We start from the raw sequence: 13,082 nt of genomic DNA, 5'->3' as shown, positions 1-13,082 counted from the left end.
TGAGACGTTGAAGTAAAGCGAATCTCAGGATAAAATTCAACAGGTTCCCGTAAAGAATCATTACGATGAGCTGCACTGGGATAATTACACTAGATAAAAGACAAGATTTCTATTAAACTTTGCAATGTATTTCCCTTTTACAACCCTTAACTCAATTTCTTGAAAAAAAAAAACTAGCTCAAAACTTGCCTGGAGGAAAGTGCGCTGTTCTATCGCTGAGATTACTTCAATTTGTGTAGATTGGACACGAGGCAGAGGAGAAGTAAGATCATTGCTGCTAAACACTGACATGAATGAAGTGTTTTTCCACCGTCCTGTTCCTCGTGGCGTGTTTCCGCTACATGTGCAGCTTTCACAGACACGTGGCTTTACTGACAGGAACGTGAAAGGAAGTCGAGGGAATGACGCAGGAATGAATACAAAAAGTCAGCCTAGCGTGTGTGAAAAGTGACTGTACCTTGGTGTTTATTTATATTGCAGGTGGCTGGGGAAAGCAAGAGTAAATTAATCTTTGCTAGGAAAGCCTTACCTGTAACTGATTAACCTTTTTGTAAGAGAAAAGATAAAGGGATTTTTTACCCTCTTTCCTTTAAGTTTTTATGTACCCTTAGTCAAACTCTTGCACACAATAATAGTAATAATAGAATAAAGAAAATATACATGACGCATTGACAAATAATAAACCAACTGTGATGTTAACGCTTTGTACGAATATATGATGTATTCCAGATTTCTGCTACTGATTCTGGTACGTTGTAAATGAGTGCTACTTCATTTCACTGTATTATTTAAATGGCGTTACTCAAGTGCTTTAAAGTTAAAAGTAAAAACATAACTAGGCAGCCACGGGAATATGTGTCTGCATAGTGAGTGAATTCTTTATTACTTGGCAATGTTCGCTTCGGTGAGAATATGAGAGTGAATGTTCCGTGAATATTTGAATGATTTTGGCGCGTTGTGCTGCTGGTGCGTGTAAATAAAGCCAAGATTGTGCTGGTGGTGGTGATAAAACAGTAAATATATCTACAGCGATAATGATAATAAAATGATAGTAAATATAATGGAAAAAACGCTTCGATCAGTGACTGGAATGAACATCTCGTTATACAAATAAATGCAACGCCTTTGAAATTACATGCAATGCGTCACACTCGAGTGCCAATATTAGATCAAAGTTAGTTTTAAAACGCTCAAATGATTTTACAAGGGGAGTCCAGAGAGAGAGAGAGAGAGAGAGAGAGAGAGAGAGAGAGAGAGAGAGAGAGAGAGAAATAGTAATAACAAGCTTTAAAGTTAATATATTCTCCCGAGTTGCTTTCACCTTGTTTGTGTTCGAAGCAGGATGGACGAGGGAATATTACCGTGCCTGCTTTTAGACGCTCCATTGAATAAAAAAAAGAACTTATCTATAGATATGGTTTTGCTTCCTTCATTAACTCTTATTGGTAATAAGACACTACGATAAATATTACGCTTTTCTCTGAATACGAATATAAGGCACTAAAAGACTGGAACCATGCGTGCTTTGGGTTGGGGTCTCTAAGCGCACGGGTTCAAATCCTGTCCACGGTCCGAGTGTAGTTGAGCTTCCTCACTGGGGCAACAGTTTCCTAGCGGTTGGGCTTTGAGACAGGTGGTACCCCAAATTGTATTCTTTAGCCCATAAATTCCCGTGAAAACGCCACATGGTACAGATAAGAAAAAAAAGAGCGTAATTACTTTTTCACAAACAAATCTACACTTTTCACACCAGATACAAATGTAAAATACTAAAATATTGAAACTGATTGATGGTTAATTCGCTGGTGCTCTTAGTGTGTTTATATTACGCTTATGATCACAAGACTATTTTATTAACCTCGACAAGCACCAGGAATCAAAGGGTTAAGGTCTATTAAGTGACTGAGAACGTTAAGAGAAGCAGCAAGAAGTCCCTATCTGAACACGTGGCTGTCCCTCAATAAATATACCTTAATCCATTCATTTGCGTGTAATTTTCTCGTGAAACTTCTTGCTGACTCGACCTGATTACCGAGTCTATTGCAGTAATTTACCGCTTTGAGAACCAGCTTCATCATATCTTTAATTCAGCTTCATAATCAGCGAATTACCTCTCATTGCTGGAAAACATGAACCTGGCAAATACAGAATGTCAGAAAAGCTTGACGTGAGACAGACAGGCAGACGGAAAGAAAGACATACCCTGCACTCTCAACCCTGCACTCTTATATGAAGAGATATGATTAAAGTTGTTTTCTTACATCTCAGTGCCATCACTTTTATCGGCACTGAAATATATGAGGATGTTATTATTGCTCTCCTCTTTCCTCGTATGCTTGGTTTTGGCGCAGAGTCAAATTTCTTATGCATATTGTGGAAGCTTGAGGCAGGTAATAGAAGAGATGGAAATAAACACTGGGATGTGGCCTTCTCTACCAGAGCCGCAGAGAGTGGAGAAAACACAGGCACAATAACAAAGCACCACTTTAATGAAAGAAGAGGTAGCTGCTCTAACGCTGGTACCACGCCCATCCACTTCACACACGGCCGTCCCTGGCAGCACACGGGTACAGGATCCCGAGGAGAGGACGAGGAATGGAGCAGGGTGTAGGGGTGGAGAGTAGGTAGAGCGGTATCCAGCGGTGACCAGGATTGAAGCAGGGAGCGAATGCAGAACCACCAGCAGGCCCGAGTAATATGGTGGTTCATCCAAAGGCTGGTCTGGACTCAGACTGGCTAAACACGGCTGCCAGGAGACTGGCTCAGGTCCCCCAAAGCAAGCGGTGAGCAGGGCTTCATGGGAAAATACTTCTGAAGGCAGAGGGGTGTCTAGGTAGTGTTGACTCAGCCAGAGCTCAGGAGAATCTCCCTTTCCTCCGTCTCGTAACCCAGGCGTCAGATCGGAAGCCGGAATTCAGCGCAGGAGACAGTACCTCGAACACCGGAAATGTTAAGCGAAGAGATAGCATAACAACGACCATCAATAAGCAAGACAACCATCAATAAGAAACAAGATAGTTCTAAAGTATCCCAATAGTTTCTGGCCTTGTTACCTTTAAAGTAACAAGCTGATAGTTTAACCCCTAGTTGTCTTCACATACCTCCCCCAACAAGCCTTGATACAAAGACAACTAAGTAAAGCACTACACTGAACACTCTGGAGAATATCAGCCCCAACATTATTTTTCCCAGGAATGTGTACTACACAAAATCTATAACGAACTAAAACACTACACTTCTAAAATAAACTCCTTCCCTCTAAGGTAATAATCAAAGTGTTGAATACCAAAACAGACGTCAAGGCACTCCTTTTCAATGGTGGAAAATCTTCTCTCGATCTCGAAGTTTTCGACTGGCTACGTAACTGGGTGAGGCCAGCCGTCCACATATTGAAGCAGGACTACTCCTAGCCCGTGCTTTGAAGCGTCCGTTCGTAGCACGAAAGGACGAGTGGAATCCTGATAGATTTTGAAGCTCCTCCGATGTTCGTCAGTCCAGACTAGTGGTTCGGTGACGCCCTTGCGGAGAAGGTCAGACAGACAACTTATATGGAGGAAGCCTAGGGGATAAAGTCTCCATAAAAAATAAATTCCCAAGAAGGATCGAAGTACCTTTTCGGTACTTGGAGGACTGCAGGAAGAAATGGCAGACTATCATTTTGAGGACGAAGCGTCTTACCGTCTACAGTGAAGCCCAGATACTGGATGGATTCGAACCAGAATCGACACTTCGATACTTGAACAGTGAAGCAGTCCGTGTTCTCGAAGACGCCAAAGTACGGACTTGAGGGCTTGTGATGTGTTCTATCCAGGTTGTTCCATAGATGAAAATATTACCGAAGTAGAACGATACTCTGGTTAGTCCTGCTAAGAGAATCCTCATTAATCTGATGTAGGTGGCACAAGCTGTAATTAAACTAAATAGGAGCTGGCAATAAGTGGCTTAGCACTATCAGGCAAAATTCCATAGTCCTTTGTGAGTGGGAAAAGCAATAAGTGGCTTAGTACTATCAATGATTGGAATCTGATAATAGGCTTTAGTTAGATCAATCTCACTGAAATACTTACTCCCTTGAAACTTATGGAGATCTTCAATTATGGTATTGATAGGTTCTACATTGAAAACTGTGATAGCATTCAGAACTCAATAGTCGATGGCCATACGATAGCTGCCTGTATATTTCCTTACTATAACAACTGGGGAGCAATGAGGAGATGAAGATGACTGCATGACTCCCTGGTGGATAAGTAGGCAGATGTACATCCAGGGGTTTCAGAGAAGACATCCTGGAAGTCAGAAAGAAGACAAATCAAGTCATTCTCTTGCGAAACCGTCAATGTACTATCAAGCTCAGGAGAACTAGGAGTGTCCATCTCCTCTACACCTTCACGGCCGTCAGGCGATACCGGAAACAGATCTGGAGGTTCTGTAACTCCTTCCTCAAGAGGTGAGAAGTCCAAGTTGGTATCAGCCTCTGCATCAAAGAGAGAAGGTTAATCCAACACAGTTACTCGATTAATATGAGCACGACGAAAGTAGCACTTGAGAAGATTTACATGGTATAACTTATGCTTACCGTTTTCATCAATTAGGTAGTTACAGCTGGTTCTGTTTTCAAGTACGGTATATGGGCCAGCCTAGGCCATCAGGAGCTTGTTGGTAGTGTCAGGCAGGAGCACCAGGACTTCATCTTCAGGTTTGAACTTTCGATCCTGTGATTTCAAGTCAAAGTATGCTCTATACAAGTAGCACTGATGTTAGCATTCCTGGCAGCAATCCAGGATGGATGGATATAAATGGAGTCGCCGCAACGCGCAACAGCAGAGGTCATATGGCGCCGCAGATAAAAAACAAAACTACAATAAAATTATACTAAAAAAAAAAACTACAATAGAATTAAATAAAACATTAGAAAACAATAAAATCCGCAGGTTTGGGAGAAGGCCAGCTTCTCTCAAAAACCTAAAAACGTCATGGCCTTGGGCCAGGCATGAAGGACCTTTGATATATAACAGACACAGGTATCTCTACCGCGACAGCGGTAGAGGTAGCGGTGTCGTAGATCAGACTGGGGACCTTTGATATATAATAGACACGGTATATGCCTAACTAGAGGTGTCGTAGATCAGAACTGGGGCAGGTGCAACCGTAAGGGCACCAGGCAGTCATCACAGTAAGATTGAGGGTCCCTGGTCAGGAGATACCTTTGTCATCAACCTAGGAACATTCAGCTAATTTGTCTTTCAGCTCTATTACATATTGAAAACAAGAACGATCATCTGCGAGGGATTTATTCTCCCATAAATCCCGCAGAACTGCAAGAGGTCCTCTAACTGCCTTACCATAAAGAAGCTGAAAAGAAGAGTATCCAGTCCTGTCACTTGGCATCTCCCTCACAGCGAACAAGGTGCCAGGAAGATAAAGGTGCCACTCACGCAGATTTTTCAGAGCACAGTTTCCAGAGGCACGCCTTCCGAGTGGAGTGGAACCTTTCGACTCGTCCGTTACCAATTGGATGGTAAGGCGTGGTGAAGAGCGGTTTTACTCCCAGAAGCTTACGGAGCTCACTCATCAGTTGTGACGTGAGCTGCGTCCCACAGTCCGAGAGTATTTCTCGAGGGATGCCAGTAGTTCATCAGAAAACTCGTAGGAAAACTTCGAACCACTGCGAGTTACCTCTTCTAAACCAGTTGATGCCTTACGACGGAGAGCCTGAAGGGAGCAACATAAATTCGCAGGCGAGAAAATTCCCGCGGAGTAATGTTAATAGGTTGGAGTTCTGGTAGAACAAGGGGATGAATTCTTCGTGCCCCGCGGCTCCGGGTTTCAACTGCTTGAACCTTCTCAGGACCAGGTGAAGAATGCCGAGGCAGACAAGCCTTTTTCATGTTCTCGAACGGTGTGCTCACTCCTTCCACATTACCGACCAGAACACTGCAGAACTTCATTGGAGCACGAACAGCATCAACATAACCTTCGTAGAAGGGACAGCGAAGGTAGCATCATATCTGAGGGAATAGTCAGAAACAAGAACTTTAGGACACTGGGAGACGTCTACATCAGGTAAGGCTTCCTCAGATACAATGACACAGGAACAGCCAGTGTCACGTATGATGGTAGATACTCTTGCTCTATTCATGGTGCCAAAAGAAAAGTAGAGATGAGTAGTAGGATCACTAAACAAACCCACCTTACGTGTCTCTGGTTGAGGAGTGCTACCAGTCTTAAACAAAACTGGATTTTGGGGACATCGAGGTCGAATGTGTCCTGGTTCCCCACAATTGTGACACCTTACGGGGTGTGGAAGACTTCCTGGCCGGTGGAGGAGATCAGCAAGAAGCTTGGTTGGTAGTAGTTGGAGATGTAGGTGACGACAGCTTCTTACGTCCAGCTGGGGGTGTTTGTTTCAGGTAAGCATGATGGGCAGCTGCCCAAATATCTGCACGTTTGACAGCGTCGTCCAAGGTCTGCACGTCGCTTTCTTTCAAGAAAGTTCTTACATCTGGAGGTGCCCAAATATCTGCACGTTTGACAGCGTCGTCCAAGGTCTGCACGTCGTTTTCTTTCAAGAAAGTTCTTATATCTGGTGAAATAGAGGCAAGAAACTGGTTTATTATTATAAAAGACCTGAGTTTATGATAATCTTCCCCCACATCACAAGTGTCTATCCAGTTATCAAAATAGCGGCCAAGTTGAGTGGCAAGCTACTGGAATGTCTCACCAGGTTTGATCCAGAGAGAACGAAACATGTGGCGATAGTGCTCAGCGGACTGACAAGTTTCTAAGGAGAGGACTTAAGCTTAGGTAGCCACAAATTACGTCATCAGCCAAGGTAGTGTAGATTTCTGCTAGCTTACCAGAGAGAAGACCACCCAGTCGAATGGCATAGTTGTCCTTAAGAACGTTGAGCAGGGCAGCAATGCGTTCAAAACGTGTGACGTAGGATGTCAGATCATCTGGTAGAGAAGGTCGAGGAATAGTCCCACAATCCCCAGGCAAGATCACTGAATCTGTTTGTTCCTTGTTCTTGCAGTGACAGCTTCAGGTTTAATTCAGACATGGCAAGGGCATGTCCGCTTTCCTTTAATGAAAGGAGAGCACTCCTTCTCCAACCACACCTACCTACTTCACACACGGCCGTCCCTGGCAGCACACAGGTACAGGATCCCAAGGAAAGGACGAGGAATGGTGCAGGGTGTAGGGGTGGAGAGTAAGTAGAGCGGTATCCAGCAGTGACCAGGATTGAAGCAGGGGGTGTATGCAGAACCACCAGCAAGCCCGAGTAATATGGTGGTTCATCCAAAGGCTGGTCTGGACTCAGGCTGGTTCATCCAAAGGCTGGTCTGGACTCAGGCTGGCTAAACAGGGCGGCCAGAAGACTGCCTCAGGTCCCCCAAAGCGAGCGGTGAACAGGGCCTCACGGGAGAATACTTCTGAAGGCAGAGGCAAGTCTAGGTAGTGTTAACTCAACCAGAGCTCAGGAGAATCTCCCTTCCGTCCGTCTCGTAACCCAGGCGTCAGGTCGAAGCCGGAATTCAGCACAAAGGACGGTACCTCGAACATCCGAAATGTGAAAGAGATAGCATAACAAAATGACCATCGATAAGCAAAACAAAAGATAGTTTTAAAGTATCCCGATAGTTTCTGGCCTTGTTACCTTTAAAGTAAGTTACCTTTAAAGTAACAAGCTGATAGTTTAACCCCTAGTTGTCTTCACATACCTCCCCCAACAAGCCTTGATACACAGAAAGAATAGAAGACGACGAACTAAAGCACTACACTGAACACCTGAGAATATCAGCCCCAACATTATTTTTCCCCAGGAAGGTGTACTACACGGAAATCTATAAGAAACTAAAGCACTACACTGAACAGAAAATCAGCCCCAGCAATATTTTTTCCAGGATGTGTATTACACGAAACCTATAATCTTGTAGCTTTAGTGCCCATCTTAGCAACCTATCATTTGCACCTCTAAATCTGTAAATGTAGACTAAGGCTTTATGATCCACTTCTAAAACTCCTTCCCTCAAAGGTAATAATCAAAGTGTTGAATACCAAAACAGACCTCAAGGCACTCCTTTTCAATGGTGGAAAATCTTCTCTCTCAATCCCGAAGTTTTCGACTGGCGTACGTAACTGGGCGAGGCCAGCCGTCCACATATTGAAGCAGGACTGCTCCTAGCCCGTGCTTTGAAGCGTCCGTTCGTGGCACGAAAGGACGAGTGGAATCCCAATAGCCTTAAGGTGGGTGCAGACTGGAGAACTGCTTTAAGATTTTGGAAGCAATGAGGAGATGAAGATGGCTGGATGACTCCCTGGTGGATAAGAAGGTAGATGTACATCCAGGGGTTTCAGAGAAGACATCCTGAAGTCAAAAGAAGAGAAATTAAGTCATTCTTTTGCGAAACCGTCAATGTACTTTCAAGCTAAGGAGAACTAGGAGTGTCCATCTCCTCAACATCTTCGCGGCCGTCAGGCGATACCGGAAGCAGATCTGGACGTTCTGTAACTCCTTCCTCAAGAGGTGAGAAGTTCAAGTTGGTATCAGCCTCTGTATCAAAGGGAGAAGGTTCATCCAACACAGTTACTCGTTTAATATGAGCACGACGAAAGTAGCGCTTGAGAAGATTTGCATGGTATAACCAATACTTACCGTTTTCATCGATTAGGTAGTTACAGCTGGTTCGGTTTTCAAGTACGGTATATGGGCCAGCCCAGGGCATCAGGAGCTTGTTGGTAGTGGCAGGCAGGAGCACCAGGACTTCATCTTCAGGTTTGAACTTTCGATCCTGTTTTAAGTCAAAGTATGCTCTATCTATACAGAGCAGCACTGATGTTAAAATTCTCGGCAGCAATCCAGGATGGATGGATTTAAATGTAGTCGCCGCAACAGCAGAGGTTAACTAAAAAACAAACTACAATAAAACTAAATAAAAAATTAAAAGACATAAAATAGAATTCGCAGCTTTGGGAGAAGGCCAGCTCCTTCCAAAAACGTCATGGCCTTGGGCCAGGCACGCTGGTCCAAGGACCTTTGATATATAATAGACACCGGTATGTCTACCGCTACAGCGGTAGATCTAGCAGTGTCGTAGATCAGTCAGACTGGGGTTTTGACACCAGGTGCCTAACTGTAAGGGGCACCAGGCAGTCATCACAGTAAGGTTGAGGGTCCCTGGTCAGGAGGTATCTTTGTCATCAATCCGGGAGCATTCAGCTCTATTACATATTGAAAACAAGAACGATCATCTGCGAGGATTTATCCTCCCATAAATCCCGCAGAACTGCAATACGTCCTCTGCCTTACCATAAAAGACCTCAAAAGAAGAGTATCTAGTCCTGTCACTTGGCATCTCCCTCAAAGCGAACAAGGTGGCAGGAAGATAAAGGTGCCACTCACACAGTTTTTCAGAGCAGTTTCCAGTGGCACGCCTTCAGAGTGGAGTGGAACCTTTCCACTCTTCCGTTACCACTTGGATGGTAGGGTGTGTTGAAGAGCGGTTTTACTCCCAGAAGCTTAAAGAGCTCACTCACCAGTTGTGACGTGAACTGCGTCCCACGGTCCGAGAGTATTTCTCGAGGGATGCCAACCCTGGAGAAGTTGAACAATAAGGCTTCTGCAATAGCAATAAAAGTTATTTCTCAGAGAGGTACGGCTTCTGGGAATCCGGTTGCAAAATCAACAGTTGCAAAATCAATTAAAGTTATGAGGTAACGATGGCCTTCAGATGATGGTGGAGACAAGGGACTCACGATGTCAGTACCCACTCTTAAGAAAGGTTCAGTGATGATTCAAGAACGGCTTAGTGATTAGACCCTCATGGGCAAGAGACATCACCAGGCGACGACACTCTGCAGACTGGAGAACTGCTTTAAGATTGTGGAAGCTCCTCCTATGTTCGTCAGTCCAGACTAGTGGTTCGGTGACGTCCTTGCGAAGAAGGTCAGAGAGAACTTGTGTAGGAGGAAGCCTAGGGGATAAAGTCTCGATAAAAAGATACCATACCCAAGAAGCAAGAAGGATCGAAGTAGCTTTTCGGTACTTGGAGGACTGCAGGAAGAAATGGCAGAGACTTTTATCATTTTGAGGACGAAGCGTCTTACCGTCCACAATGAAGCCCAGATACTGGATGGATCCGAACCCAAATCGACACTTCGATACTCAAGCAGTGAGGCCTGGTTCTCGAAGATGCCAAACTACGGACTTCAGGGCAGTGATGTGTTCTGTCCAGGTTGTTCCATAGATGAAAATATTATCGAAGTAGAACGATACTCCGGTTAGTTCTGCTAAGACGATCCTCATTAAATCCTCATTAATCTGATGCAAGTGGCACAAGCTGTAACTTAACCAAATGTGAGATGGCAAAATTCCATTAGTCCTTTGTGAGTGGGAAGGCAATAAGTGGCTTAGCACTATCAATGATTGGAATCCGATAATAAGCTTTAGTTGAATCTGATAATAAGCTTTAGTTAGATCAATCTCACTGAAACACCTACCCCCTTGAAACCTATGGAGATTCTCAATTATGGTATGGATAGGTTCTGCATTGGAAACTGTGATAGCATTCAGAACTGTATAGTCGATGGCCATACGATAGCTGCCTGTAGATTTCCTTACCATAAATGGAGAGCAGAGGAGATGAAGATGGCTGGATGACTCCCTGGTTGGATAAATAGGTAGATGTACATCCAGGGGTTTCAGAGAAGACATCCTGGAAGTCACACAGTTTTTCAGAGCACAGTTTCCAGAGGCATGTTGTCAGAGTGGAGTGGAACCTTTCCACTCTTCCGTTACCACTTGTATGGTAAGGTGTGGTGAAGAGCGGTTTTACTCCCAGAAGCTTACGGAGCTCACTCATCAGTTGTGATGTGAACTGTGTCCAACGGTCCGAGAGTATTTCTTGAGGGATGCCAACCCTGGAGAACATGGACAAGGCTTCTGCAATAGCAATAAAAGTTAATTCTCGGAGAGGTACAACTTCTGGGAATCCGGTTGCAAAATCAGTTGATGTTATGAGGTAACGATGGCCTTCAGATGATGGTGGAGACAAGGGACTCACGATGTCAGTACCCACTCTTAAGAAAGGTTCAGTGATGATTCAAGAACGGTTTAGTGATTAGACCCTCATGGGCAAGAGACATCACCAGGCGACGACACTCTGCAGACTGGAGAACTGCTTTAAGATTGTGGAAGCTCCTCCTATGTTCGTCAGTCCAGACTAGTGGGACAGCGAAGGTAGCATCGTATCCGAGGGAAGGAGTCCACTCTCCCTAATTGGTCAGAAACAAGAACTTTAGGACACTGGGAGAAGTCTACATCAGGTAAGGCTTCTTCAGATATAATGACACAGGAACAGCCAGTGTCATGTATGATGGTAGATACTCTCGCTCTATTGATGGTGCCAGAATAAAAGTAGAGACGAGTTGTAGGATCACTAAACAAACCCACCTTACGGACATCGAGGTCGAATGTGCCCTGGCTCCCCACAATTGTGACACCTTACGGGTTGTGCATTTCGGGTAAGCATGATGGGCAGCTGCCCAAATTTTGACAGCGTCGTCCAAGGTCTGCAGGTAGTTTTCTTTCAAGAACGTTCTTATATCTGGAGAAATAGAGGCAAGAAACTGGTCCATTACTACAAAAGACCCGAGTTTATGATAATCTTCATCACGTCACAAGCGTCTATCCAGTTATAAAAATACCGGCCAAGTTCAGTGGCAAACAGATGAAATGTCTCACCAGGTTTGATCCGGAGAGAACGAAACATGTAAGGAGAGAATTTAAGATTAGGTAGTCACAAATTACGTCATCAGCCAAGGTAGTGTAGATTTCTGCTAACTTACCAGAGAGAAGACTACCCAGTCGAATGGCGTAGGTGTCCTGAAGAACGTTGAGCAGGGCAGCAATGCGTTCAAAGCGTGAACTAGGATATCAGATCATCTTAAGGACTGATAGAGAAGGTCAAGGAATAGTCCCACAATCCCCAGGCAAGATCATTGAATCGGTTCCATGTCCTTGCAGTGACAGCTTCAGCTTTAATTCGACATGGCAAGGGCAGATTCTTTCCTTTTCCTTCTCTTCACGCTGCTTTTGTCGTTCGTCTCGTTGCAACGCTTGAAAATAGCTCCTTGATATTAGACATGAACACAACACCAAGAAAACACAGAAAATAACCCTTGAAGTAAGGACGCCCAAGGAAGCTATAGAGAAAAAATACTTAAGTCAGGAGAAAACTCTACACCTGACAACACAAAAGGACTTTAACCGGAATAAAAAAAATACTCCCGAGCCTTTGATAATGAGCCGGGGATGGTAACAGTACCTTTCCCCCAACGATGACTTAGCATTCCATATACTCCATAACAGAAGGTCGAGAATGCACAATCCTGGCGAGGTTGCCACTTGTGGAAGCTCAAGGCAGGTAACTCAGATGAAAATAAACACTGCCTTCCACTAAAAACCAGGGATGTGGCCTTCTCTGGCTGACCTGTAGAGAGTGGAGAAAACAGGCACAATAACAAAGCACCACTTTGAAATAAGAGCACTCCTACAACACGAACTATATGGACGTTGGTCGCCACTTACAGGGGTAGCTGCTCTAGCGCTGGTACCACGCCCATCCACTTCACACACGGCCGTCCCTGGCAGCACACGGGTACAGAATCCCAAGGAGAAAACGAGGAATGACGCAGGGTGTAGAGGTGGAGAGTAGGTAGAGTGCTATCCAGCAGTGACCAGGATTGAAGCAGGGAGTGGATGCAGAACCACCACCAGGCCCGAGAATTCTTCTAAAGGCTGAGGCGAGTCTAGGTAGCGTTGACTCAGCCAGAGCTCAGGAGAATCTGCCTTCCCTCTGTCTCGTCGCCCAGGCGTCAGGTCGGAAGCCGGAATTCAGCGCAGGAGACGGTACTTCGAAGATCCAAAATGTGAAGCAAAGAGATAGCATAACAAAACGACAATCAATAAGCAAAACAACCATCAATAAGAAAGAAGATAGTTCCAAAGTACCCCGATAGTTTCTGACCTTGTTACCTTTAAAGTAACAAGCTGATAGTCTAACCCCTAATTGTCTTCACAC

At 44.6% G+C, this 13,082-nt stretch overlaps 2 long non-coding RNA genes across 2 annotated transcripts; both read right to left on the bottom strand.

Annotated features, from left to right (window-relative positions):
- Window positions 1-2,471: 2,471 nt before the first annotated feature.
- LOC123519633 lies at window positions 2,472-5,068 on the bottom strand. Its single transcript, XR_006679071.1, has 2 exons — window positions 4,577-5,068; window positions 2,472-4,474 (listed from the first exon to the last, which is right to left on the bottom strand). It is a non-coding gene; the product is annotated as an uncharacterized LOC123519633 (long non-coding RNA).
- Window positions 5,069-11,233: 6,165 nt separating this feature from the next.
- On the bottom strand, window positions 11,234-12,829 carry LOC123519611. Its single transcript, XR_006679064.1, has 3 exons — window positions 12,590-12,829; window positions 11,848-12,491; window positions 11,234-11,606 (listed from the first exon to the last, which is right to left on the bottom strand). It is a non-coding gene; the product is annotated as an uncharacterized LOC123519611 (long non-coding RNA).
- Between the last annotated feature and the right edge of the window lie 253 nt (window positions 12,830-13,082).

This window comes from Portunus trituberculatus, chromosome 45 (genome assembly GCF_017591435.1).
Source record: "Portunus trituberculatus isolate SZX2019 chromosome 45, ASM1759143v1, whole genome shotgun sequence".
Lineage (NCBI taxonomy): Eukaryota > Metazoa > Arthropoda > Malacostraca > Decapoda > Portunidae > Portunus > Portunus trituberculatus.
This window is presented reverse-complemented; position numbering and strand designations above follow the sequence as displayed.